This window comes from Rhinatrema bivittatum, chromosome 4 (assembly GCF_901001135.1).
Source record: "Rhinatrema bivittatum chromosome 4, aRhiBiv1.1, whole genome shotgun sequence".
NCBI classification, from domain to species: domain Eukaryota; kingdom Metazoa; phylum Chordata; class Amphibia; order Gymnophiona; family Rhinatrematidae; genus Rhinatrema; species Rhinatrema bivittatum.
In genome coordinates this window covers 254,840,354-254,868,173 of record NC_042618.1, presented here as the reverse complement: position 1 = coordinate 254,868,173, position 27,820 = coordinate 254,840,354, and the positions used below count along the sequence as shown (strand labels likewise).

General features: G+C 44.5%; 1 protein-coding gene across 5 annotated transcripts in view; it reads right to left on the bottom strand.

Annotated features, from left to right (window-relative positions):
• WNT7B (Wnt family member 7B) overlaps window positions 1-27,820 on the bottom strand; it is a 574,266-nt gene that overhangs the window by 72,162 nt on the left and 474,284 nt on the right. Inside the window, exon 5 of one of the 5 annotated variants that reach the window (XR_003856461.1) lies at window positions 10,809-10,921. The exons of the other annotated variants lie outside the window; for them this stretch is intronic. The gene's annotated coding sequence lies outside the window, so the exon portion shown is untranslated. The remainder of the gene's footprint in view (window positions 1-10,808; window positions 10,922-27,820) is intronic. 5 annotated transcript variants of the gene reach the window in all.

Here is a 27,820-nt window from a genome sequence, read left to right as displayed (position 1 = left end):
TTGACAGTGCCAGCAACAACCAAATAAATAGTCCTATACCTAAGCTGAAGTAGGATTTCTTCAAGACTAATAAGGCAGAAGCCAGCATTACCCAGAAGCAACTGAAAAGTTGGCACTTGCAGACTATTCACTGGCAGAGAGTAGCAGTAAGCCAAAAGGGGTTGGAGAATAGGAATGCCCAAATCCAGCAGCACGCTCTTCTTTCCTCACTAGAGGTGATAATGTGAAGGCAATATTTTCATTCACAAATTCAGAAGAAGATTCTTTTCTTGGCTTGTCTGAATCAGAAGATATTAAAGGGATACTAGAAGAGGAACATTTGGGAGATGTTTACAGTAGTGTCTTAGCATCATTTAGTTCATCAATGGTGGAGATAGAGCAAAAAGAGGATATTACTGGCTGGGGGATCCAAGATGGCGTCCTAAGGAGAGGTCACAGTAAAGCTGGTTCCGTTCTCTTTGAAATTCTACCACGATTTATCATGCCCCATACCAAGAGGAAGGGGCGAATTCGACAGGAAACCACTGTACCTGTTGTGATGACTCCCTCCCAGCCTATGATAGTGAGCTTCTTTACTCCAACATCAGCTTCAACTCCGGGAGAGAGATCTGCAGGGATGTTGGGTGAGGGACACGCTGACTCACCTCAGGATCCACAAACATCACTGAGCCCCGGAGTGCCCAAGAAGTCTTCGCCTCCGACCCACAGCAACAACCTTAACTTGAGCCGGATTACCTCTCAGTGAGAAGCAGAGAGAGAAACGGCTACAGAGTCGGGAAAAGGTGTGTCTGCGGCGAGTGTAATGGGGGACAGCACTGAGGTAGTGAGAGGATGGGAAGAGCAGAAGCCCAAAATGGAGTGCTGCCCTGATAGATCGCAGACCACGCTGAGAGCAGGACGAGCACAGAGAGGAGAAGAGAGTCAGGGCAGCGCTTGAAAGAAGTCCAGCCAGAAATGATTCTGGTCACCTGAAGACTGATACTGGGGACGCCAGACGCTTCTGCAAAGATGACTGGAAGAGAAGTCCGGGGGACGACAAGGCTGCTGGCGGGTCCTTCAGGAATTAGAGAAGGAGAGACAGATGAAGATACGCAAGAGGGGAAGCCTCAAGCGCAAGTCACCTGGACATCTGGACACCTAGATATCTGAATCTCAGAATGAGAAAACAACTGGACATCAGGGTCTCAGGACATCTGGAACAGTGGACACAGGAAGAGTAGAGGTCAGAAGATCATAGAGGAGAGAACGATGGACATCAGGACGAAGGGCATCTGGACATCTGGATAGCTGAACAGAGGACATCTGGACATCTATCGACAGGAACATCTGAGACATCAAGGTATAGATAAGGCATACCACGAGGATGATCTGATGAGGGATGAAACCTGGAGCATTGTATGGACATCAGGAAGAAGAAGACATGGAACATGAAGTCTGCCAGACAGAAGCAGCAAGTTGAACCACGGTGGAAGCAGTGGAACTCCAAAGATGGAAGCAGCGAGGATGTAACTCCAAAGATGGGAGCTGTAACTCTATCTGAAGGCACTGAGGAACTGAAGCAGTGCCTATTTATAGGGCAAGACCAGGAAGAGCCCTGAAGACATCATCAGGGAGGAGACAGGAGGACTTCCTGTCTCTGGCCTTTTAAAAGTAGAAGAGAGACGCGCGGCCAGCCCCTAGAAGGAACCTTGAAGGTAGGTGTGCAGAGCCAAGGCCTACAGCAGTGTCAAGGAAGGGAAGGAAGGCCGGAGGCAGCTCCTGCCGCTGAAGAAGAGCTGCACTGGGCCCGACTGAAACACCAAAGAGGAGGAGACCGGAGGTGGCTCCCTGCCGCTGAAGAGAGGTTTTGGCGGCGACACTTGGGTGGCAGAGGAGGAGGGAATCCCCGCGAGGGGATCCCCCCGAAGGGAAGACTTGTCGGCCCAGCTCCAGCTGCACGAAGGAGAAGGCTGGCGGCAGTTGTCACGAAGGAAGAAGGAGGTGCAGCTCAGTGGCGGTCTGGGCCGCGAAGAGGCCTGCAGCACGCCGGCTGCATTGGGAAAAAGGTGAGGCACTATCCGCGGGGTACAGGCCGCGGGTAGGGGCTTAACACCCTTTGCTTGGATTTCCGTGTTTTTCATGTGAGTGGCAATATGAAAACAATTTGAAGGCCTTGCTGGCAGTGTCGGCCAGTGCCTACCAGGGCCTAGATACACCAACACCAGGACCCAGATACCAGGACCCAGATAAGCCAAAACCAAGACGGGCCACGCGCATGTTATAAAATATGATACCCGCATGCACATGCATGCCCAATTTTAATATTGGCACAGGCATGTGTGGGCGGGTCATGATTTGCGCGCACATGGGGGAATTTTTTTAAAGTACACGCGGGGACATGATCGGGCCTTTGCCCAGTTCCATCCCAGTCCGCTCCAATTAAGGAGCAGACCGGGAGGGAACTTTCCTATACTCCTTCCTACCCTACCTACACTTACTCCCTTTTCCCCTCTCCTCCCCAACCCCTAAATTAAACCTATCTACAATCCTTTTTCTTGTTGATGAACTTACCTGCACCACCGAGCAGAAGTTAAGTTCCACGTACTGGCCAGCTTCTGGTGCATGCTTCCCTGGAACAGAGCCTAATGGCTGCTGTCCCAGCTGACTCCCACACCACCCCATCCCTGCCCCACCCAGGCCCTACCCCAGGCCCGCCACTTTTCAAAACCCTGGCATTTCTGTGCATATCAGGAGATACGCGCATGGCTGGGCTGTTTTATAAATGTGTTCAGTGTGTGCTCAGCCTGGCCACGCAGGTATCCCCCAGTTTTGGCGTGAACAGGGTTTTGAAAATTTGGGCTTAAGTCTTTTTAAAAAACATTTAATAGGACTCTGAATACTGAAGCAAAGCACTTCACAAAATCTATCCTCGGCGGTGGAAAAGGGAGAGAATTTACCTGAGCTGAGGCTAATTCCAGCGGTGTCCCCGGGGGTCTTTCAGGCCTCGACGGCTAATACCGAGCACAGCTGAACTTTTTCTGACGTCATCTCAAAAGGACCGATTGAGGACTATAAAACCCCGTTTATCTGCTGTGTTCTTCGTGGTGGAAAAGGGAGAGAATTTACCTGAGCTGAGGCTAATTCCAGCGGTGTCCCCGGGGGTCTTTCAGGCCCTGACGGCTAATACCGAGCACAGCTGAACTTTTTCTGATGTCATCTCAAAAGGACCGATTGAGGACTATTAAACCACGCCCACTAGCGGCGCGCAGCAGAGCCGGTGCGCTGCCTAAGCCGCGTGCTCCAAAGGGGCGCGCGGCTTTGAAATTGTTTGCCTGGAATTTTGATCGTATGAAGGAAATTTGGGGACTTTGAATCTCTCCCGTGAATTTCCACCAGCCCGGGTTTAACCCGTGCAACAGATCCAAGACCTTCAGAAGCTTTCGGTGTGGAGTGAGTAGTGCCTGGTGGCTTAAATTTTATATGCCTCATTCCATTAGGAAACGGAGGGCCAAAGAAAAAGAGGCCCTGCCGGGATCACAAAATGTTATCAGCCCACTGGACGCACACATACACTGCGATACTCAGAAACCGGGTGAAGTCTCGCTGAGGGTGGGAAAGGAGAAAGATTTACCCGACCCCTCTCCTGAGTTGTATACTACCCTTTCCCCGGTAGTGCAGAGCCCACCAAGCAATCCTGCCGAGACTAGACCTGAGACCCCAACGATGGATCACTTGGAAGTAGGAGAATTCCGAACTCCGGGTGCTCAGGGGGGTGAAACATCACAGGCTTATGGTAGTCTCCCTATATTACCATCTATTGCTGGAGGTAGAAATGATATTTCATCGGAGAGGGATATTGAGGAGAAATATGTGCTTCCTCAGCTAACGAAATTAGAATTACTGAAACCAACTAATATTTCTCTTCAATCAATCTGGGATGCTATACAGGCATTGAATTTGAATATCTATAATCAGATAGATCCTGTTTATTCATACATAGGGAAAATGGAAACAAGGATTGAGAAAGCTGAAAAAGAAATTGTAACAGAGAAAGAATTTATTTCAAAAATAAAGGTAGATTTGGGAAATACTGTAGGGTTTCAAAATGCCCTAATGAAAGAAAATAATATCTTAAATTCTAGATTAGAAAATATGGAAAATGTTTTAAGGGGCAGGAATCTTCGGTTTATTAATCTTCCTAAGAGTCAGTTCATATCTCCTAAGGAGATGTGGAAGAAATACATGATAGAAATATTGAAGATTTCTGAACAGGCTATTCCTGTGACAACTAGGATTTATTATATACCATCTATTACAAGTAAGAATTATGTAAATGATAAAGAGAAAAAAAGAACATCTAATTCAGACCCACTACAATTAAATTTAACTGAAATACTGGAGACATCATTAAAAGATCAGGTTACCCCTGCCACTTTGGTGGTAACTTATCTGCTTGAGGCAGATAAGGAGTGGACACTAAAGATGTTCTTTAGATACAGAACAGAACAATTTCTAGGTCTTAAACATTTTTCCTGATTTATCAAAAGTCACTCAAAAAAGAAGGAAACAGTTCCTTCTTTTAAGACCTAGAGTATTGGAAATTGGGGCTATGTTCTTGATAAAATATCCCTGTAAGTGTCTCATAAAATATCAAGGGTTGTCTTATGTTTTTTATCAACCTAACCAACTTACTGCTTTTTTAGTGGGGAAAACTATTCTACCTGAAACTTCCTCTCCAATAGAATGAATATCAGGTCCGCCAAAGAGTAAAATATGTATCTAGATCCATCTTAAAGCTTCCTTTTCCTTGATACAAATTGTAGGTAACAATTTGTTTTTTTCCTTAGGTAACTGTCTTGTGATCTGTTTTTTTCCTTAGGTAACTGTCTTGTGACCCTCTCCACCTATCATCCCAGACGAACAAGCAGCCAACAAAGCTTTGGAACTAGCAATCTACTTTGATAAAAAGATCACCAATCTCCTTAAGCCAATCTCTACTCAACAGCCAACAGCAACACCCCTCAGCACCACATTACATAACAAAGAATACAGCCTATCATCATTCGAGTCCCCATCATCACTGGAAATTGAAATAATTCTCAACAAGCTTAAACCTTCATCTCATCCACTGGATACCATACCCTCCAACCTTCTACTATCGACTCCTAACACTATTTCCAAAGCACTAGCAGATATCATCAACTGCTCTTTAACTCAAGGAAAGGTCCCAGATCAACTCAAAATAGCCATTCTGAAACCCTTATTAAAAAAACCTAACCTTTCCACGGCTGACCCTGCAAACTTCCGCCCCATCGCCAACCTTCCCCTTATCGCAAGAGTGATGGAAAGATTTGTCAACAAGCAACTATCTGAATACGTAGAGGAGAACAATATACTCTCCCCTTTCCAGTTCGGCTTCAGGAAATCGCAAAACACAGAAGCCCTACTGACATCACTATCCGATACCGTACTCCTCAATCTTGAAAAAAAACAACCATACCTTCTCGCTCTTCTCGACCTATCTGCCGCATTCGACACAGTCAATCATGCCATCCTTCTCGAGCGGCTATCCGACATAGGAATCCAAGGAGAGGCTCATAGCTGGTTTCAATCGTTTCTAGAGAATAGATTCTATAAAGTCAAGATCAATAACGAAGAATCACCTCCCATTAAATCAATCAGAGGAGTACCACAAGGATCATCTCTCTCCCCCACTCTTTTTAATATCTACCTGCTTCCACTCTGACACCTACTCTCCAACCTTAAGCTAAAGCATTATATTTTCGCTGACGATATTCAGATACTCCTTCCCATCACAGAATCACTACAAAAAACTTGGGCACATTGGAACAAATGCTTACAATCTATCAACACTCTGTTATCTAGCCTGAACCTCATTCTCAACTCAAATAAAACAGAAATCCTCATCATCTCACCAGACGAAAACCACACTCTCATCAACTCCCATAGCGCATTACAATTTGCAAAATCATCCATTAACCACTCCACTTCCGTCAGAGACCTAGGGGTGCGTCTCGACAATCAATTCAATCTTAAATCCTTCATTTCTAACACAACCAAAGAATGTTATTTTAAACTTCAAGTGCTCAAAAACCTGAAACCTCTCCTCCACTTCAGTGACTTCCGTCTAGTAGTTCAGTCTATAATTCTATCCAAATTAGACTACTGCAACTCGCTCCTGTTAGGTCTACCGATCACAGCTACAAAACCCTTACAGATGGTGCAGAACACTGCCGTGAGGTTACTCACCAACACAAATAAAAGAGCCCACATAACACCAATTCTCTACAGTCTGCACTGGCTACCCATAAAAGCCAGAATTACATTCAAGACATTATCGATGATCCACAAGGATATTACGGGCATCGCACATCTAAACCTAAACTCGCAACTCCGACCCCACACATCACAAAGACCTATCAGATCCAACTACAAAGGTTCCTTATATGCTCCCCCGATTAAAACCTCACGAACTAAACGAGCACTTTCCTCAGCCGGGCCCACCCTTTGGAACTCATTACCACCGGATCTACGCCAAGAAACCTGTCATATCACTTTTAAGAAAAATTTGAAAACGTGGCTCTTCCGGCAAGCCTTTCCAGAATCGCAGGAACATTCAGACATGGGCCAAAGAGCAAAATAATTCACTACAAGTCCCATGACCACACCATAAATTCCACGTCCACCCACATCTCTTCTCTTCAAGGCCCGATTACACCTCATCTGGACATCACAAATTAGCTCATCATTTATTCTTTAGTTATTTTCTACATGTTCTCACATTTTTTTGACGAGTTACTGTTGTCTATATATATATATATATTTTATACTATTCTATTTATTGTTTATTTTATCACAAGTTAGTTATTTACGCTATTATCTATTTTACTACATGTTATTTACTATATATATGCTCGTTATTCGAAGAGTCACTGTTGTCTATTTAATATTTATTCTCATGTTCTGAAACTCCGTTTATTGTAACGCCTCACCGCGATAGTTTTGTTTTATGTAAACCGACCTGATTTGATATTTGTATCGAGAATGTCGGTATATAAAAATGCTAAATAAATAAATAAATAAATAATTGTGGACTCTGGATTGAGAATAAGATGTTTATTTTTCTTTAAAAACAGTTATATTTCTTTTTGATAAGTTCATTTATTTCTCTGTTTTCAAACAAGAATTGTTTTCTTGAAAAATTTGTTAAACTTATAAAATATAAAATAAAAAAAAAACCAAAATCTATCCTCTCTGAAATCAGAGCAATGACTGAAAAAAGGGTAATTGTTCAAAATTACATTTTGCTTTCATTTTTAACTAAAATAAAATGAGAACATAAGAACATAAGAACGCCATACTGGGTCAGACCAAGGGTCCATCAAGCCCAGAATCCTGTTTCCAACAGTGGCCAATCCAGGCCATAAGAACCTAGCAAGTACCCAAAAAATAAGTCTATTTCTTGTTAGCGTTGCTAGTAATAGCAGTGGCTATTTTCTGAGTCAACTTAATTAATAGCAGGTAATGGACTTCTCTTCCAAGAATTAATCCAATCCTTTTTTAAACACAGCTATACTAATTGAACTAACCACATCCTCTGGCAACAAATTCCAGAGTTTAATTGTACGTTGAGTGAAGAAGAACTTTCTCCAATTAGTTTTAAATGTGCCACATGCTAACATCATGGAGTGCCCCCTAGTCTTTCTATTATCTGAAAGAGTAAATAACCGATTTACATTTACCCATTCTAGACCTCTCATGATTTTAAACACCTCTATCATATCCCCCCTCAACCATCTCTTCTCCAAGCTGAAAAGTCCTAACCTCTTTAGTCTTTCCTCATAGGGGAGCTGTTCCATTCCCCTTATCATTTTGGTCGCCCTTCTCTTTACCTTCTCCATCGCAATTATATCTTTTTTGAAATGCGGCGACCAGAATTGTACACAGTATTTAAGGTGAGGTCTCACCATGGAGCGATACAGAAGCATTATGACATTTTCCGTTTTATTCACCATTCCCTTCCTAATAATTCCAAACATGCTGTTTGCTTTTTTGACTGCCACAGCACACTAAACTGACGATTTCAATGTGTTATCCACTATGACGCCTAGATCTCTTTCTTGGGTGGTAGCACCTAATATGGAACCTAAAATTGCGTAACTATAGCATGGGTTATTTTTCCCTATATGTATTACCTTGCACTTATCCACATTAAATTTCATCTGCCATTTGGATGCCCAATTTTCCAGTCTCACAAGGTCTTCCTGCAATTTATCACAATCTGCTTGTGATTTAACTACTCTGAACAATTTTGTGTCATCTGCAAATTTGATTACCTCACTCGTCGTATTTCTTTCCAGATCATTTATAAATATATTGAAAAGTAAGGGTCCCAATACATATCCCTGAGGCACTCCACTGTCCACTCCCTTCCACTGAGAAAATTGTCCATTTAATCCTACTCTCTGTTTCCTGTCTTTTAGCCAGTTTGTAATCCACGAAAGGACATCGCCACCTATACCAATACTTTTTACTTTTCCTAGAAGCCTCTCATGAGGAAGTTTATCAAACGCCTTCTGAAAATCCAAGTACACTATATCTACCGGTTCACCTTTATCCACATGTTTATTAACTCCTTCAGAAAAGTGAAGCAGATTTGTGAGGCAAGACTTGCCTTGGGTAAAGCCATGCTGACTTTGTTCCATTAAACCATGTCTTTCTATATGTCCTGTGATTTTGATGCTTAGAACATTTTCCACTATTTTTCCTGGCACTGAAGTCAGGCTAACCAGTCTGTAGATTCCCGGATCGCCCCTGGAGCCCTTTTTAAATATTGGGGTTACATTAGCTATCCTCCAGTCTTCAGGTACAATGGATGATTTTAATGATAGGTTACAAATTTTTACTAATAGGTCTGAAATTTCATTTTTGAGTTCCTTCAGAACCCTGGGGTATATACCATCCAGTCCAGGTGATTTACTACTCTTCAGTTTATCAATCAGAGCTACCACATCTTCTAGGTTCACCATGATTTGGTTCAGTTCATCTGAATCATTACCCATGAAAACCTTTTCTGGAATGGGTATCTCCCCAACATACTCTTTAGTAAACACCGAAGCAAAGAAATCATTTAATCTTTCCGAGATGGCCTTATCTTCTTTAAGTGCCCCTTTAACCCCTCGATCATCTAACGGTCCAACTGACTCCCTCACAGGCTTTCTGCTTCAGATATATTTTAAAAAGTTTTTACTGTGAGTTTTTGCCTCTACGGCCAAATTATTTTCAAATTCTCTCTTAGCCTGTCTTATCCATGTCTTACATTTAACTTGCCAACGCTTATGCATTATCCTATTTTCTTCTGTTGGATCCTTCTTCCAATTTTTGAATGAAGATCTTTTGGCTAAAATAGCTTCTTTCACCTCCCCTTTTAACCATGCTGGTAATCGGTTTGCCTTCTTTCCACCTTTTTTAATGTGTGGAATACATCTGGACTGTGCTTCTAGGATGTCACATAGCAAAAGTCTGATTGAAAAACTGCTTCAATATGATTCCTCCTCTACCTTCCTTGACCCCATCACTAACCAGCTCCTCTCTTGTCTGGCATGAAGTGAAAAAATGCATTGTTTGCTTTCTCTGTGGACTTTAATAGCATGGACCAGAAAGAGACAAAAATGATTTGGATGTTTTCGGATGTCATGTCATTTCTCTATTCAGATACAACAATCCAAAATTAAAATATAATTTGTCATATTTCTCCATTAATTTTCAAATGAATCCTTATTTCCTAATATTCCTGCAGCAAACCACATTCTCAAGATTTTCAATCTTATTTTGCAAATATAGATGACCAGAAGAAACCACATCTACAATTTTCTGTAAATCTGCTGCCTTAGTTTCCAGTGAATCAATTCTTGATGAAATATCAAGCATTTGAGAGTGAGTAGCTTGAACCTAATTAGAAAGGTCTTGTTGTTGTTGTGATATAAATTGTGCAACCTGAGTAGAAAGATTTGCAATAGCTTTCCAGATGATATCCAGTGTAATGTTGGTAGGTTTAATCAAAGGAACAAACTGTACCTCTTTAGAAATGGCCCCTTTCATGGAAATTGAAGACAATGGAGCAGGCAGAGGTTCAGCTCCCTGAACACATGGGTCAAGGGAAACCTGGCTCAACTCCAACATTTGAGCACCCCCAGACACTATCGAGATGGTCACTCTGATGTCATCTGAGCGCAATGGAATAAAATGCTACTATCGACAACTTAACGGCCATGGAGGACCTGGGTTGCAGAGGAATACAGTGCATCTCTTGGGTTAATGATGGCTCCAGGTCTTGGATGATCACTGGCATCCCACTGCTTGGTAGGCAGTCCAATGACGCCACACCAGAGGACATAGGAAGATCGGTGCTCCGAGAGATGTGCTTGTCCCTCAGACCAATTGGAATAGAAGCATTGGAAACCTCCGAGTATACTCTGGCCTTACCCTTCCTCTTGCCATGACCAAAAGAGGAAAAATGTAAATATGAAGCAATATTTTGAAGAGGCAAATGAGAACAATGAAGCTGCTCCCACCAGCAAGCAGCCATCCAATATATGAGTTTTTGAGACCGCAGAGTTCTCTTCTTTGAATATAAATGACTGAAGCTTCCTGGTACTGCTGTATCATTCCAATCGGTTGTAATTCTAGAGATGATTGCTCCATCTTATTGACACTTCAGCTAAACATAAATATCTAATATCTGAACCTGTCTCATACTGTGCAAGTTTGCTAATGCAACAACACATTATTAGTAGGAGAAAACTAACCTGTCTCATGATGAGCAGTCACATCTGAAAAGGGGGCACCTGTGTGGCCTTGAAAGCTGATGTACTACATCTTTGGACCATTCTTAAGTTGGTTCAATAAAAGATATCACAACCTATAGAGAAGTCAATTTTTTTATGAAAGTCATGGTATTAAGCCAAGAAAATATTATTTGGAAAACATGTTGTTTATAAACTATGTTACATTTGAAATTATAAGACCCTGCTAAGCAAAAAACATTGGTCTATGCATGATTCGTTATGCTCATTTCCTCTGAACAGACAAATCTAGCAGATGTATGTGAGGCCTATATAGATGATCAAAGGGTGCTTGGAACTAAAGTCATATAACATATGGGCCAATTTTCGTGTTGTTGCAGATAGTTTACCTTTGTAAGTTACCTATGAGCTTTCTAGGCACAGCATACTGTGTATCTCCTATTAATGTAGGCAGTGGAACAATGTCAAAACATTCCAGGCACATTTGAAAATCCAAATGTGTATGCATTGTTTACACCCCTAGCCTAAGCACTTTGTGCTCCTCCTCCTACCCCTATTCCAGGAACATCTCTTTTTAATCTGGCTAAAAGTACTAGTGTTAAAGCCTGCATATGTTTTCAGAAGCACTGAAAGAGAGAAACAATTTTCAAGAAGGGCAACCTGGCTCGGTAACTTTATAGCTGCCCAGCTAAATCCCATTAAAAATTGTCTGCTTTATAGGGTTGTGCAGTAAACTCTTTTTTTTTTTTGTTTTGATTTAGGGAAGTTTTGTCTTTGTTTGTTTCATTTATGGTATATTATATTTATTTGAAACTAAATAAAATTAATTAAAAACATATAAAACATAACATAAAAATAAATGCAGGGGTTGGGGTTTCCCTTTCTCCCATATAAAAAAGCCCAGCATGTGACACAAAATTTAAAAATTGAAGTACCCCCTAGGCCATCCCTCAGTCCATTGGACCCCATTGTACTCCATCTGCAGGTTCATGGGCCAGGACGATCCCTAGGTGCTTATTCCCTGCTGGGTCAGAATTTATAACTGTGCCTCTGATGACATTTTTAAATACCAAACTAGTGGGGCAGGAACATCTGTGTTTCGCTCCTGTTCATTTGAACTTATGGATCCTTGAGATAGAGTAAGATGGGTTGGGGTAGGTGGGGCTTTAACTTTTACATTTTGAGGCACTGGCACTAAGTTTTTTTTCATCAGAGTCAGGACAAGTGCTGGTGCAACTTGTCTGAAAATGAAATAAAAGTCAAACCAACAAAATTGTTTCCTTTTCTTCATTTTGTTTTCAAAAATGTCCTCCTATATTTCAAAGAAAAGCACATCCTTTCCACTTTATGGCCATTCTAGTCACTGCAAGGCATGAGATGGAGATGATATCTTTAATTCCCAAGAAGTACAAATGTTTAACCAGTAGTCCCCCTGAATGATATTATTGTTCTCTATGCATGTGCTGAGTTAAACATTTTGTTTTGGCTCATTCATTCATTTCATAGGTCACAGTCATTCATTCTGTTTATTTCAAAAGAAAAAAATATTTATTTTATTTATTCATTTTTTCCCATTATAGTCAAATGGGGAAGCAATGCAGCCTATCTTGGGCTCCCAAATTGGGATTTTCAAATTATTTCTAATGAAACTTGTGGATAGATATCATCAGAAGGGTGAAGGCATGCCAAAGTCTCCATATTAAGCCAACATAGCACCAAAAGTGGCATGAAGAGCTCAAGGACCTGCCATGAGACAAAATGTTACCAACAGTGGCAGGAGTTCTCCAAGGCACCATCAGAGGAACAAAGTAGCAGCAAAGGTGGCCAGAATACCCCAAGGTTCCAAAAGTGGGGCAAAGGGCACCAACACAGCAGCATGAACTCCCCAAGGTTGTATTAGAGGGTTAAAGCAGCATCAAATGTGGCATGAACGGTTCAAGGCACCATGAAAATATATGGGCTATTAATGTATACATAATAAATAAATAATATTGAAGAGGGAACAAAGCACCAAAAAGGGAAGGCTCTAGGAGGGGTAAAGCAGATGAAGAGCCCGAGGAATAGTGCAGTAAGCATGCAAAGCAACAGATGGCCAGAGCAAGACCAGCAGTTGGCAAGTACTATAGGGGAAGAGGATTTAGGAAGAAGAACATAAGAACATAAGAAATTGCCATGCTGGGTCAGACCAAGGGTCCATCAAGCCCAGCATCCTGTTTCCAACAGAGGCCAAGCCAGGCCACAAGAACCTGGTAATTACCTAAACACCAAGAAGATCCCATGCTACTGATCCCAGTAATAACAGAGGCTATTCCCTAAGTCAACTTGATTAAGAGAAAAGTATTTTTCTTTTCAACCCTTTTCCTCTGACTTTTATTTTGAGTGGTAGAGGAGGTCCTCAGGCTAGGATTGCCACCCTCCCCTGGTGCCAATACTAGTAGATGCTGCTTCTGCAGATAAAAAAAATCCAACCAACCCAAATATCTGCCCCTATGTGAGTAGTATAAATTTAGTAACATCAATAAACCCACAAAACTCTTTCAAAAATAACTTTATTCCATTAATATCAATAAGAAATAGACAAAAATATCTCCGAAAAAACTTTTTTAACGGGGCAAGTGGTAGTTCATATTGGGGCGGATTTTAAAAGGAGCGCGAATAGCCTACTTTTGTTTGCGCTCCAGGCGCAAACAAAAGTACGCTGGATTTTAGTAGATACGCGCAGAGCCGCGCGTATCTGCTAAAAACCTGGATCGGCGCGCGCAAGGCTATGGATTTTGTATAGCCGGCGCGCGCCGAGCCGTGCAGCCTACCCCCGTTCCCTCCAAGGCCGCTCCGAAATCGGAGCGGCCTCGGAGGGAACTTTCCTTTGCCCTCCCCTCACCTTCCCCTCCCTTCCCCTACCTAACCCACCCGCCCGGCCCTGTCTAAACCCCCCCTTACCTTTGTCGGGGGATTTACGCCTCCCGGAGGGAGGCGTAAATCCCCGCGCGTCAGCGGGCCTCCTGCGCGCTGGGACGCGACCTGGGGGCGGGTCCGGAGGGCACGGCCACGCCCCCGGGCCGCCCCGGGCCGTAGCCACGCCCCCGGGCCCGCCCCCGGAACGCTCCCGACATGCCCTGAAAACGCAGCGCGGTTCGGGCCCGCCCCCGACACGCCCCCCGACACGCCCCCTCCGAAAACCCCGGGACTTACGCGAGTCCCGGGGCTCTGCGCGCGCCGGTAGGCCTATGTAAAATAGGCTTCCCGGCGCGCAGGGCCCTGCTCGCCTAAATCCGCCCGGTTTTGGGCGGATTTAGGCGAGCAGGGCTCTGAAAATCCACCCCATTGTGTTTAAAGGTATCATCCCGGTTACCATTTAATGATTTAATCATTAACTGACCGCCATCCTCCCGTTCTTTTGGGGGGGTTTTTTGTGAAACTAAAAAAATATTTTTTTATTAAATTATTTTATAAAATCTGCTTCTGCAGATGATGCATACCAGCTTTTGTCAGATGCCCCAGTATCTTCTCTCAACTAATGGCCTTACTGAAGTGAATATACTGAGCAACCACATTTTCTCCATCTCTAACGTGGTTCCAGTTCAGCGATGTCTAGCATGATCTTTTCTCTGCATCATTGGGGACTGATGCTGGCACTGAAGTTGAGATTGAGGGTGGACCATGAGGGAAAAAGCCAGGGATATCACTCACACTCAGTACCTGCACTATCTGCTCTTCCTGGGGGTTGCTCTTAATAGGGGTGTGCATTCGTTCATTTCGAATTGGTAATCCGCAAGGTATAGGGCCATATTCACTGTATTCGTGGGGAAGCGAAACGTATCGGGATTCCCCACGAATACAACGAATCTTCGCCAAATTATTCGGCCGCCTAAAGGAGCAAATTTAAACAAACCCCCCAACCTCCTGACCCCCCCGAAGACTTACCAAAACTCCCTGGTGGTCCAGCGGGGGGTCCGGGAGCCATCTCCTGCACTCAACCCTCGGCTGCCGGTATTCAAAATGGCACCGATAGCCTTTGACCTACTATGTCACAGGGGCTACTGGTGCCATTGGTCAGCCCCTGTCACATGGTAGGAGCAATGGATGGCCGGCGCCAGTCGGCTCCTGTGACATAGTGAGGGCAAAGGCTATCGGTGCCATTTTGAATACTGGCAGCTGACGGCCCGAGTGCAGGAGGTCGCTCCCGGACCCCCGCTGGACTTTTGGCAAGTCTTGTGGGGGTCAGGAAGGTCCCCCAAGACTTGCTAAAAGTCCCTAGTGGTCCAGCAGGGGTCCCAGAGTGATCTCCTGCACTCGGGCCGTCAGCTGCCTGTAATCAAAATGGCGCCGATAGCCTTTGCTCTTATTATGTCACAGGGGCTACCGGTGCCATTGGTCAACCCGTCACATGGTAGGAGCACAAGATGGCGCCGGCCATCCATTGCACTGTCTGTGTGTGCACTGCTGACTGACTCCTTTCGCTTAGGTTTATCTGCCAACCTTACTGCACTGCACTGTGCTATGTCAAACAGAGACAAAAAAATCACTGGCACTGCTTCAATTTCTACTTCATGCTTACTCTGGCCTCAGTGAACACAGAAAACAGTATGCTTGCCTCTGTCTTTTTTCTATTAAAAAGAGTAAGATAGAGAGAGGCCAGATCACTAACTGGGGACTGCAGCAGCAAAGATTAGAAAAAGCTTTGTACCAGTGCCAAAGCCTAATTTTTAAAACCTTTTTTCAACTCTAAACAAGTTTCTAGGAAAGAGATGCTTTTCTGCAAACTGCCAGCAAGCAAATAGAGAGTTTTTTCTTCATGCTCAGACCTTTCAGTCAGTATCACTTGATCAGATGGCAGCTATAGGTTAGTTTGTCCTCTGTCTGGTCTCCTTTCCAACTTATCCTACCTGGGCTCCCAGGAGGCAGTAAAGTCACACAGGCAAGAGTAGGTTGCTATAGTTACCAGTTATTTATTTGCTCAGAACAGCCAGAGGTATGAATGGGGCATAGACTTGAATGGGAAACAAACAATTTATTTATTTATTTATTTATTTATTTATTTGTAGGGTTTTATATACCGTTATTCGGTAGAGCCATCATAACGGTTTACAAATCTGCAATTATCATCCAACATATGCAATTATCTTACAATCAAATGGATAGTAGTTGGAAACAGTAGGGTTTTGTGAACAATCAACATATTTTCTTAGTCGTTGAATAACAGAATATTGCGGAGAACATTTTCAAAGAACTTAACGGATCAAGGGAGTGAGCAGGGAGGGGTAGAAAAGGAGGGTACATCCGGAGAACATGAAGGAGGAGGATTATGCTTGCGAGTTCTGTTTGAAAATGTTTGTTTAAATTCATGGGAACCTCCATTCATTTTGGGGGTTCACAAATGAAACAAAAATGGATTTATTAGTTGCATTTTACCCATTTGTTTCAAATGCATCCCTACTGCTCTCAGTGGTAATTTTCTACAAAAAAGGTACCAGGCCAGGTTTAGATGCAGCCCCCAGCTTCCACTCCAGCTACAATGAGGAAAAGGAAGAACATTTAAAAACATTCCAGATCAATGATCAAAGGTTCCGTGTCAGTCACCACTGAATGCTCTTATAAAACTAATGGATATTTAGACCAAATAATAAAATGTTTTAAATCATAGTTCAGGTGGAAGTTCTTCTCTTTTTGAAGACTCATAGTTATCCAGTTATAAGCTATCAGCTGGATTTTAAAATCCCAGAGTTTATACGTGTGGCCGGGTCTTACGCGTCCTGGGCCCATCCACGCGCGTAAATCCTGAGATGCAAGAAAGTGCCAGGGCCTGAAAAGGGGGCAGTCTGGGGCTAGAAAGGGGCGGTCTGGGGGGCAGGGAGGGTTGGGGCTGGAGGCGCCGGTATAGCAGCCATTTGCCACTATGCCGGGGGAGCGCGCGCCTGCAGTTGGCTGGCACATGCAAGTTCCTTCTACTCCAGAGAAACAGCAACTTCAAAAGCAACCCCCATCCCCCAAGGGTTGGAAACATTTAGGGGGTGGGGAGGAGAGGGGAAGGGGAATTGAGGTTAGGGTAGGTGGTAGGGAAGTTCCCTCCCAGCCCACTCAACTATGCCCCCCCTGCACGCGCCACCCCCGATTTTATAGCATGCATGCACCGGTGAGCACATGTTATAAAATCGTGCATCCATGTGTGTGCTGGGTAGCACGCGCACATGGACGCGCGCACATATTTTTAAAAAATCTACCCTTATATGAATGATTGGTGAGCAAATGGATTAATCCTATCACTTGTCACACAGTAAATTTTCTGACCAGCAGTATGAGTACATGCAGAAGTCTTTGGGTAACTTAACATTGATTGCACAGTGCCTGAAGTCACCTATGTTTAAAGAAATTCCATTTGTTTTTATTTTACGATGTGACATTTCAGCCATAGAGATTAATGATTGTTTTCTGATGTAAAAATGTGGTTACATAGTACTTGTTTTAAAAAAGCACTTTTGAAAATATGTTATCTTTGAGCAACTGATATAATACAATTGGAAGGCATTAACCTTGCAAAGAATGAATGTCATTGATATAGTCATCTTGAGCTTAATAATTTGCTATGAATGTGATACTAGATTTTTACTTTTGTTGGAAAGTGCTTATATTATTAATGCCTGGGAGAATGTTTTTGTTTTGTGGTAAAATGAACAACCACTAGAGCTCTATGTTGCACTTCCCGGCCGCGTTGGCTCCGCGACTGGGCCTGCTTACCTGGCAAGACCCTCTACCAGCGCTGCCTCGAGTTTCTGCTCTGTCCAACCCCAACCACGTCCTCCACGGCGTCCCCGGCTCTCTCACGGCCTTCGGCATCGCAGCTCTCCTCGCGCCAGGGCTCGGCGTCCTCCTCAGCGTTGGCCCCTCCCCCTTAGCACGCACATGTGGAGTCCATCGTATTTAAAGAGCCAAGCGAGGGAAGACCTCGGGTGGCGCCCGATTCTGACATCACTCATGCAAGGTATATATACCTCAACCCGGCCCCTAGCTCGGGGCCTTGGCAATTGGGTCGTACACTCCGGTGTCTCTAGTTTGCCTTCCTGCATTCCAGTGTCTTGCCCCGTGTCTCCTGTTCCAGTCTCTCTGTTCCAGTGTCTCCCGTTCCAGCGTCTCCTGTGTCTCCTGTTCCAGCGTCTTCTGCTCCTTTGTTTCTCCACTCCTGGTAGTACTCTTCAGACTGATCTCACGGTACTGACCTTTGCCTGTTCTCTGACTACTCTCTGATTGCTGCCTGACCTGACCTCTGCCTGGAACTCCGACTACTCTTGATTGCCGCCTGACCTGACCTCTGCCTGGAACTCCGATTACTCTTGACTGCCACTTGGAACTTGACCTTCTGCTTGACCTGACCATGCCCCGATTGACCACTGTTACTGACCCTGCCTGGCTGACCATTCTGGACTGATACTCTGGCCTTGATTCTCGCTATACCCTCGGACACTCTCTTCCGGCCTCCTGCGACCTCTGGACTTCCCTGTCTGAACACCGACCGTGCACCCTTGTTCGTGGTGGGCACTCCCTTGAACTTTCTCTCTCGGAGACCCTACGAGGCCCACCTAAGACCAGGTGGCCTGGGTAACCAAGGGCTCAAACAGAGGGAACCCTGGGTTGCTATTGGCGAAGCTCCAGCTAGCCTCTGTCTCCTCCTGTGCTCCGCCTCCTAGTGGCAGGCGCTCTCCGGGTCCGACCGGAGGGCCATACCAATCCTGCACCAGACCAAGGGTCCACTCCCAGCACAATACTCTAGCAGGGAGGATGGATCGTTGAAACTTAAAGTGGATCTATAAGCATGGAATTTGACAGGTTTTCAAAGTGAAACTTGCATATGATCTCTAAGAGAAATGCTAGAAGGAAAATATGTTCTCAATGTATTATGCAACAACCATATCTCTGGATTACTTTCATTGTTTCATGTATAGTAGAAATACAATATGTAATGATAGAAGCTATTGCCCCAGGTTTAGGGTGACCATATAGCTTCACAGAGTTGGGAACTGGGATACATTTTGGCTGGAATTGGTCATCCACCAAAAAATTCTGGAATTTGTAGTCCTCTTTTTCCTGTTCAGAAAACAGAGCCAAAGTTTACCTTAACAGATAATAACCTACCAATTTTAATGTATTTGGCACATTAGATTTTATCCCAAAGTGCTAAGTTAATTATATGCAGAGGGGGGTGTGCAGACTTATGGGATAATTTTGTAAATGTCTGTATTGGTGCAAAGTCCATGAGTTTTTTTGCCCACATATATTAATCACACTTATATTCCAAGGGATGTCCAGAAGGAACATTTTTGTTTTGGTTCATTCATTTATTTCATAGGTCACCAAAATGCATTTGGGGGTTTTTCCAATGGGAAAAAAAAAGTCTATTCATCTCATTAGAGTCAATGAGGGAAGTAATGCAGTCTATTATGGGATCCAAAATTGGAGTTTTCTAACCAATTGAGGTTAGACATCGTCAGATGGGGGGAGAGCACTCTAAGACACTAAGATTATGTCAAAGTGGCACCAAAAGTGACATGAATATCCCAAGACACCATAAAGGGTCAAAATGGTACTAGCAGCGGCAGGAGTTCTCCAAGGCACTGTGAGAGGAGCAAAGCAGAAGCAAGAGTGGCAAGAGTACCCCAAAGCTCCAAAAGATGGGCTAAGGACAATAAAAACAGTGGCATGAACAACTCAAGGCAGCATGAGAGGAGGAAATCAGCACCAAGAGTGGCATGAACAGCCCAAGGCACCAATAAAGGAATGAAGCAACAACGATGGCAGGAAAAATTCCAAGAAATTGAGGGAGGGTCAAAGGAGCATAAACAGCAACATAAAGACCCCAAAAGCACCATGATAGGTACAAAGCAGCTACCCACAGTGGCAAGAACACCCCAAGGCTCCAAAAGGAGGGCAAAGTACACCATTAAAATTGATACACAGTCATGGGCAGGAAGAAATATTTGGAGGAGGCCTGTGGGGTTCATAATGTACAAATCAGATCTCAGGCCTGTTTCTATATAGGGTTACTATACGCGCATAACCCTTTAAAACCTACACCTGCGCACGCCGAGCCTATTTTGCATAGGCTCGGCAGCACGCGCAAGCCCTGTCATAGAGTGGGTCAGACAGGTTGGCAAGGAGACCAGAATGCAACCTATCAGAGCTAAGCAATGTAAGCATTTTTCTAATGCTGCCAATCATCACTCTTAGTCAGTGACACTATTCCTGATGACGCAGCACTATTTATACGTTAAGCACGCAGCGTGCCACTCACTTTCTTGGCGGGGATGGTCTGGGGAGGTGGTCCGGGGAGGTGGCTGAACTCAGAGCTAGTCTAAGTGTCTCAAATCTGTATTCAATTGCTAGCTACTTTGATAGAATTTTCCATTGAAAAAGGTATTTGTTCGATTTTGCTGCAGTGCTGCTGCCAACTAGCCATACTTTTTTTGACCGCACTTTTTTTTTTATTGATCTGAGACGGTCTATCTGTGCCACTGAGAGAAACTGCTAGCAGTGGCATTTTTCTGCTTATTTTACCCCTTGGGGTAGGTTGCAAGCAGGATTTGGGTGTTGTGGGTGGGAGATATATTCAATTGCTAGCTACTTTAATAGAATTTTCCATTGAAAAAGATATTCGTTTTTGCTGCTGTGCCAAACAAGCCATCCTTTTTATTTAACTGCAGCTTTTTTTTTTATTGAACTCAGGCTATCTCTTTATGCTCTTCTATGCCAAGAAGACAGGGCACTCACTGGGCATCAGTGGGCACTGGGCAGTTTTACAGACTCACGTATATTGGGACAGCGGTACTCTCTGAAGCCAAATCCGCAGTGGGCCTCTTTTGTAGTTACAAGCTTCGTGCGTGCATATACAGTGGTCCCACTTTTAGTGTACTTTAAGGCACAGCCTCGTGGGCCTGGGGACAGTTTTGCAGAGTCACATATATTGGGACAGCAGTGCTCTCTGAAGCCAAATCCGCAGTGGGCCTCTTTTGTAGTTACAAGCTTGGTACGTGCACATACAGTGGTCCTACTTTTAGTGTACTTTAAGGCACAGCCTCATGGGCCTGGGGGCGGTTTTGCAGACTCATGTATATTGGGACAGCGGTGCTCTCTGAAGCCAAATCCCCAGTGGGCCTCTTTTGTAGTTAAAAGCTTGGTGCGTGCACATACAGTGGTCCCACTTTTAGTGTATTTCCAGGCATAGCCTCATGGGCCTGGGGGCAGTTTTGCAGACTCACGTATATTGGGACAGCAGTACTCTCTGAAGCCAAATCCCCAGTGGGCCTCTTTTGGAAATAATTCTTTTAATTGAAATCCCTAGTAGGCAGTGACATTAAATCCATAATGTCAGGGAAAGCTAGACGTGGCAGAGTGATTGGGACTGACATAGGAGGCACGTCAAAAGGCAGTGCCAGTCCCCCTTTAAAGTTAAAAAGGAACCTGTTCCAATCTAAAATCTCTGGAGGGGCAGGCAGTTCCATCAGGAAAAAAATGAAATTTAAAGATGATGCATAGCCCCCACCTGTTTCTGACCCTGTAGTTTTGGACATGAGAGAAGGGGAGGCTGACTCATGCCAGACAAAATGGCAACACCCAAAAGCAGCAGTGTGACAGCAGACTCGACTTAGCGTTGACAATGTAGTGCAGGCACTGTTTGCTTCTGATTCCGATGAAGAATCATCTTGTGTGGGATTCTCATCAGCAGAAATGGAAGAAGTAATAGCTGAAGAAGGTTTAGGAGGATGTTAGTTTTGTCTTAGCCTCCACTTTAGTGCTGCAGGGAAGAGATGAAACTGATGATAAGGAGGAAAAGCAGTCAGAGCAGGCACAGAGTGTGACTGATGCCCCTGGCATTGCTTCTCAGAGTGCACCCTCTACTCCAGCTCCAGTGCCAGCATCCACTCCAAAGGCTATAGAGAAGGGATCACTAAAGAAATCTGTGATCTGGAGCCACTTTAAAGTGATGGAGGACCCGTATTTTGCTCAGTGTAATTACTGTGCCAGGGCTATTAGCAGAGGCAAGCAAATGGGACATCTATCTAATTTTGGCATGACGCATCATATGAAGAGGCAACACCCAACAACAGTACTGCTCTCTGGGGATAGTAGCAGTACCAGTCAGGGGACCCCTTTTTCCAGGCAGCGTAAAGTGGTTGAAAAGGAGCAGAGTCACCCCACACCCTCAGCCCCTTCTAGCAGTCAGATGGCAGGCCAGCAGCCCCCTGCCATGTGGAAGAAGCGACAACCCATCATGGAGGAAATAGGGTGGTGTGCGTTAATGCTATCCCATGTAGGAGGCAGGCAGCCTCAAAAGTTGTAACCAGGAGCATTGGGGAAATTATTGCCCTTCATGACCAGCCCTTGCAGATAGTGGAGAATGTAGGTTGAATCATCTGTTCTGCTACAGGCTAGAGAAAAAGCAGCTGGCATGAGTGACTCTCAGCCCACCCAAACAAAGGAGACACCAGCACAACTGTCAGTGACATGGTATCTCTCAGAGCCCACACACAGATCCGCTGGCATATTGGGCACACAAGTCCACTGTCTGGCCATACCTAGCCAAAGTGGCTCAGTGATATCTGTCATGTCCACCAACCAGTGTGCCCAGTGAACATGTATTTTCAATGACAGGGGATGATATGAGCCCTCACCGCTCAAGGCTGGCACCAGAGTTGATGGAAATGCTGGTGTTTTTGAAAATAAACCTGCCTTTGCTTGGGTTTCCAAATGTTTCCTGTGAATGGCAAGATGAATAAAAGCAATTGAAAGCCTTGCAGCAGCTCCAACTGCCTCCTATGCTCCAGATAATATCAGCACATGTACCTGACCTGAAATACTGTGCCTGTCTATCCACTGTCTAGGCCATACTTCTCTACAAGGGCCTGACCTGAAATGCTGTGCCTGTCCGTCCACTGTCCAGGCCGTACGTCCCTACAATGGCCTTACTGAAACGCTGTGCCTGTCCGTCCACTGTGCAGACCGTATGTCCCTACAAGGGCCTGACCTGAAATGTTGTGCCTGTCCGTCCACTGTCCAGGCCATACGTCCCTACAAGGGCCTGACCTGAATGTTGTGCCTGTCTGCCCACTGTCCAGGCTGTATGTCCCTACAAGGGCCTGACCTGAAACGCTGTGCCTGTCTGTCCACTATCCAGGCCGTATGTCCCTACAAGGGCCTGACCTGAAACACTGTACCTGTCTGAGTTTAGTTCTAGTATTTCTAATTGTAGTTTCAATTATTTGTGCATCACTTCTTTCTAGAATATTATTTTCCTGTTTTGCAACATTTGGAATGTAAGAACATAAAAGCTGACTTCAGATGTTTGGAGCTTGCATAGTTCAAATGCTCAATAGTTTTCATGACCTTTAAAATATGGGCCATTTTCCCTAAATCTTTCTTAGGTGCCAACATTAATGTTTCTAGTACTATAGAAAACTGGTGGTAGTTGCACTCTAGTTCATCCTCTGTGTTCCCATAGCTTACAGTGGCACTGTGTAAACTAAAAAGACAACATAGGTTGATATTGTAGATTTGTCCTTGAGCAGCGGTTTTCTTATTTCTGAGAGCTCTTCATGTTCCTTTGTCATCAGCTGAAGTGTATAAGTACAGTTAATAGCTTCTGGGTATTTATAAGGGCTTGACCTCTAATGCTGTGTCTGTCTGTCCAGGCCTTAAGTCCCTATGAGGGCTTGACCTTTAATGCTGTGCCTGTCTGTCCAGGATTTACATCTCTACAAGGGTTTGACCTCGAATGCTGTACCTGTCCGTCTAGGCCCTATGTCCCTACAAGGGCTTGACCTCTATCGCTGTGCCTGTCCATCCATATTTGGAATGTAAGAACATAAAAACCTGACTTCAGATGTTAATGGCTTCTGGATATTCACAAATAATCTCCAGCTCATTTCTTGCTTCACAAATGGAATGTCTCTATTGCTCTAAAAGCATCCTCTGTTGAATTATTACAAGGGCTTGACCTCTATCCTCGAATGCTGTGCCTGTCCTTTCAGGCCTTATGTCCCTATAAGGGCTTGACCTCTAAAGCTGTGCCTGTCTGTCGAATGCTGTGCCTGTCCGTCCAGGCCTTATGTCCCTAAAAAGGCTTGACCTTGAATGCTGTGCCTGTCTGCCAGGCTTTATGTCCCTACAAGGGCTTGACCTCTATCCTCGAATGCTGTGCCTATCCATCCAGGCCTTATGTCCCTACAAGGGCTTGTGCTCTATCCTTGAATGCTGTGCCTGTCCGTCCAGGCCTTTTGACCCTACAAGGGCTTGACCTCTAATGCTGTGCCATCTGTCCAGGCCTTATGTCCCTATAAGGGCTTGACCTCGAATGCTGTGCCTGTCCATCCAGGATTTACATCCCTACAAGGGCTTGACCTCTATTCTCTAATGCTGTGCCTGCCTGTCCATCCAGGCTTTATGTCTCTAAGAGGGCTTGACCTCTAATGCTGTGCCTGTCCATCAAGGCCTTATGTCCCTACAAGGGCTTGACCTCTAATGCTGTGCCATCCGTCCAGGCCTTATGTCCCTATAAGGGCTTGACCTCGAATGCTGTGCCTGTCCGTCCAGGATATACATCCCTACAAGGGCTTGACCTCTATTCTCTAATGCTGTGCCTGCCTGTCCATCCAGGCTTTATGTCTCTAAGAGGGCTTGACCTCTAATGCTGTGCCTGTCTGTCCAGGTGCCCTTTCCTGCTCAAACAAAAGGGAACTTTCCCCAGGTGTAGCCATACTACCTGTTGACGCATGTTGAACTGTTGTTCACATGGCACCCTTCTCCACATTGCCACACTTTGAAGGCTCGTGCTCCACTCTAGGGGCCAGCCCATTCCGGGAGCCCTTTCCTGCTCAAAGGAAAGGGAACTCTCCCCGGGGTAGCCAGCCTATCTCTTAGTACCTGTTGACCCATGTTGAACTGCTATTCACATGGCACCTTCCTCCACCTCAGCCTTGAAAATTCTCGTTTGTATATCTGCTAACTCCATCAGATTTTAGAAGACCAGTGAGAACTCACTAGACGCCAATGGATACACCCTACTCTAGGGGTGAACCCATTCTAGGGAGCCCTTTCCTGTGCAAAGGAAAGGGAACTCTCCCCGGGGCCAGCCTGTCTTGCCCCTATTGAAACCACAGAGACCTGACTACCTCAGCTCTGCCAGCCTGTCTTGCCCCTATCAAAACCACAGGGACCAGACTACCTCTGCTCTGCCAGGCTGTCTTACCCCTATCAGCTTTCTGCTACTCTGCCTTGCTGCCATACATCAGATGACTCACTCAACTCCTTGTGGTGTTCATGCCACTATCATGGTTCCTCAATGTATTGGTGCTAGTCTTTCTGTTTGCTATGTTCCCCCTTCATTGTGCTGTAGGATGTTGATTTCACTTGTCTTGCCACTTTGCCTGTCGTGCTGCCTTCGAGGGTTCATGCATCTGTTATCGGTGCTCTCTTTTGAAGCTGTGGTCTGTTTTTGACACTCTCGCTGCTGCTTTGTACCTTGTTAAAGCACTCTTGCCACTCCTGGTACCCCTTTGCCCCTTTAAAGTGCCTTAGGCTATTCATGCCACTTTGGTGCCACTTTGCCACAGCCTAAGTACCTTGGAGCTCTTTTCTCGTTCTGATGATTGCTCCCCAGAAGTTTTATCAGAATTGATAAGAAAACTCCAGTTCTGCAGCCAAAAATAGGCCGTAAATACTTCCCCCATTGACTTTAATGGGAAATCGGAAAACGAATAAAACTAACCAATGAATTGGTTTTCCCCCCTAAGAAATGAATGCAATGAATTTGGGTCCTGGCGAAATGAAAACCGAATCGAAACAATTTTTTTCCTTCTGCACATCCCTAATAAAAGCACAAGATATTCAGTAATGAGAAAAAGTTTGTGAACCCAAGCATAATATTGAGAATGATAAGTTTTTACCATGAAACCTTTGTTTAATAAAACCAACCTTTTCTTGTGCAATTGCATAAATTAAACAATTCTGTGTTTCTTGAGAGAAAATAATGCACAAATTAAGACAATAGACTAATTCTGAACCAATTGTGCAAAATAGGGATATATGTTTATTTTGAATGAATCCTTGTAATACAATGAATGAAAATACCCTCTCATGAAAATATCCAAAATATTTCAGGAATTTTTGTTTTTGGGCAAAAAAAAAACCTAAAAGAAAAAAAGGGTCTCCCATCCCATCTGGCAAAGAGAAGCCCAGGACCCAGGTCTACTTGGCTAGAACTCCTCAGGCCAATTTAGGACCTCTGTGGACCCTTCAACCCCCTTCCCCTTGCTGGGGCAAAATCTTATCCAGGGTCCAGGCCTCCCTGGGCCAGCTGGTATCTCTCCAGGCCCTTCAGACTCCCCAGCTCCTTAAAGACAAAATCCAGCCTGGAGCCCAGGCCTACCTGGCTGGGCTTCTCTGGGACAAGCCTGCATCTTTTCAATCCCCACCCTTTAAAATTTTATGGGGATGTGGACATCCCCAGAATCTACTTATCCCAGCCATATCCCCAACTGGAAGGGGAGGAGTGAAGCCTACTTGCTCTTACCCCTTGCTCTTAGTGTTTTAAAAATGGCATCTCCAGTGCACCAGATGGTGCCAAAATGATGTCACTTTGGCATCCATCTCAGGGATAGCTGATGCCATATTCCTGAATGGCTGTACAAAACCCAAGAACCCTCTTTAACATAGTGAATAAGTTAATTAACAAACCAACACAATCATATGTAGAGACAAATCACAACCTCAGCCAGGAGCTAGCACTATTCTTTAAAACTAAAATTAATACTCTTGTTTCAAACTTAGACAAAACGCCAACCCAAGAAATTGTGATGAATGCAAAAGCGAACATGCCCTGGTCTAAGTTTGACAATATTTCAATTGCAGAAGTGACAAGACTAATAAAAGGCTTAATCCCTGCTCAGCATCCATTTCATGCAATACCAATACAGATCCTTAAACAAATCTCCCAGATAATTGCCCCAACAATGAGCACTATTATCAATTTATCTTTAGAAGAAGGCATCTTGCCAGAATTGTTAAAACAAGCTACTGTAAAACCAATATTAAAACAAAAGAACCTAGATAGCACTATTCTCAGCAACTAAAGACCAATTTCCAATTTACCTTATATCGCCAAGTTAATTGAGAAAGTCGTGCTACAATAGCTAAACAAGCACCTAGAACAGAATGACATATGATACCCAACACAATTTGGATTTAGGAAAAACTTCAGCACCGAAACTCTCCTCCTCTCACTCCATGATACAATACTACGTGGATCCGATAATGGTCAAAAATATCTATTGTTGATGCTAGACCTTTCCGCAGCCTTCAACACGGTTGACCTCAACATCCTCATACGGTGACTCACAAAAATTGGTCTAAGCGGTAAGACACTTGAATGGTTTACCTCATGTTTCAATAACAGAACCTATCGAGTCAACTTTAATAATTCTTCATCTGACGTTATAAATCTAGAAACAGGAGTTCCACAAGGCTCCGCACTATCTGCAATATTGTTCAATGTATATATGATAGGGATGTGCAGGCAAAAAGTTTTCATTGAAACGTTGATACGTTGAAGGTGAGGGTCGATTCCGTTCAATATGAAAGTATGGAGAAATCCATAAGTTGTGGATCTGACCATACGTTTCCCGGTTCCCTAAATAAAAATTTAAACTCCCCACCCTCCTTAATCCCCCCCAAGACTTACCAAAACTCCCTGGTGGTCCAGCGGGGAGTCAGGAAGCCATCCCTGCACTCCTTTGCGATTTCCTCACAGCGCCAATAGCCTGTGTCACAGGGGCTGCCTGTGCCATTGGTCAGCCCCTGTCACATGGTCACGGCGCCATCTTGTGCTTCTACCACGTGACAGGTAGGTCATGTGGCAGGAGGTCGCTCCGGGACCCCCGCTGGACCGAACCGGAACTTTTGGCCAGCTTGGGGGGGCCCTCCTGACCATTGGCCAGCTTGGGGGGGCCTCCTGACCCCCCCAAGCTGGCCAA